This window comes from Pteropus vampyrus, unplaced genomic scaffold (genome assembly GCF_000151845.1).
Source record: "Pteropus vampyrus isolate Shadow unplaced genomic scaffold, Pvam_2.0 Scaffold353, whole genome shotgun sequence".
NCBI classification, from domain to species: Eukaryota; Metazoa; Chordata; class Mammalia; order Chiroptera; family Pteropodidae; genus Pteropus; species Pteropus vampyrus.
The window spans coordinates 602,030-603,240 of record NW_011889134.1 but is presented as its reverse complement, the minus strand read 5'-3'; positions in this window follow the sequence as shown (position 1 = coordinate 603,240).

Genomic DNA, 1,211 nt, shown 5'->3' with positions numbered 1-1,211 from the left:
ATACTTATTTTTAAAATATGTACACATACGACTGTGCTGATATATTCTGTACACAGAGAGAATAGAAAAATTTAAAAGGTGGCGTGAAAATAAATATAAAGTAAAAACTCAAATATCTTCTTGCTCAATCCATATGAATTGTGTTGCACAGACCTTGACAAGTTTATTTTTCCCTCCAACTGCTAGCAAAAATAAAGCAGGGAGTTATTTAAGGGTCTACCAGGGAATATAGTTTCTGGCCTCGAATTTTACTCTTTGGTAAAGAACCTTAAAACAAAGATCAGGTCAGATACTTGCTTATGCATGTAGTCTGTGCTATGTGGGTGTTAAGACTTTGGGTTTCCTTCAGAAGCTTCCAAATTGGATTGACTTTGAGCTCACCTGTGAACTCTGGGAAGAAAATGAAAATGAATCATTGTAGAGGCTATCGCTTTTTCTTTTATTTCTTCCTTTCTTCGTATTGAAGGAATATCATTCAAAGTCTTTTTCTTTTGACAAAACATTGAAATGACAAGCCTTTATCAATTGTCTATAACACAAGGTGTGTCATGAGAGCCTTCATAGATGTATTCATTTAACTGTTGAACTGTTCTGTGCTTTGTTGTTTTTATTATTTAGGTTTCCAATGTAAATTGTACAGAAATTGTGGTCAACTATGGGACAGCTTTTATTTCATCCTCAAAAGAACTGAACCAATGACAATTAGTTTACTTTCCTTGCTTGCTTTTTTAAAGTAAGGTTTTCTTTTAATTATAAAAGAAATACATGTGATTATAAAAAATTTTGGAAAATACAAAAAGCAAAAGAACAAAATTAATTTCCTACATTTTTATTAAGTAGAGATAATACCAAGCCAGTCTTTTTTTCATAAAAGCAATGTTTTTCAAAATTAAAATCATATTGAATTTCCCCTTTTATTATTAACTATTAATACCTAACCATTATGAGTATTTTTTCATGTCATATATTTTTCAAAAGCTGAATATTTAATGACCGCAACTATTTCATCAAGTAAATATATTATAATCTAACCTTTCCCTTATGCATACTTAGGCTATTTCTAATTTTTTGTGTGTGCTTTACTTTTTCCCTAACTTTATTGAAAATTAATTGACAACTATAACTGTATATATTTGTGATGATTTTATATACATATACATTTTGAAATGATTACCACGATCAAAATAATTAAACATTCATCATCTCTCATC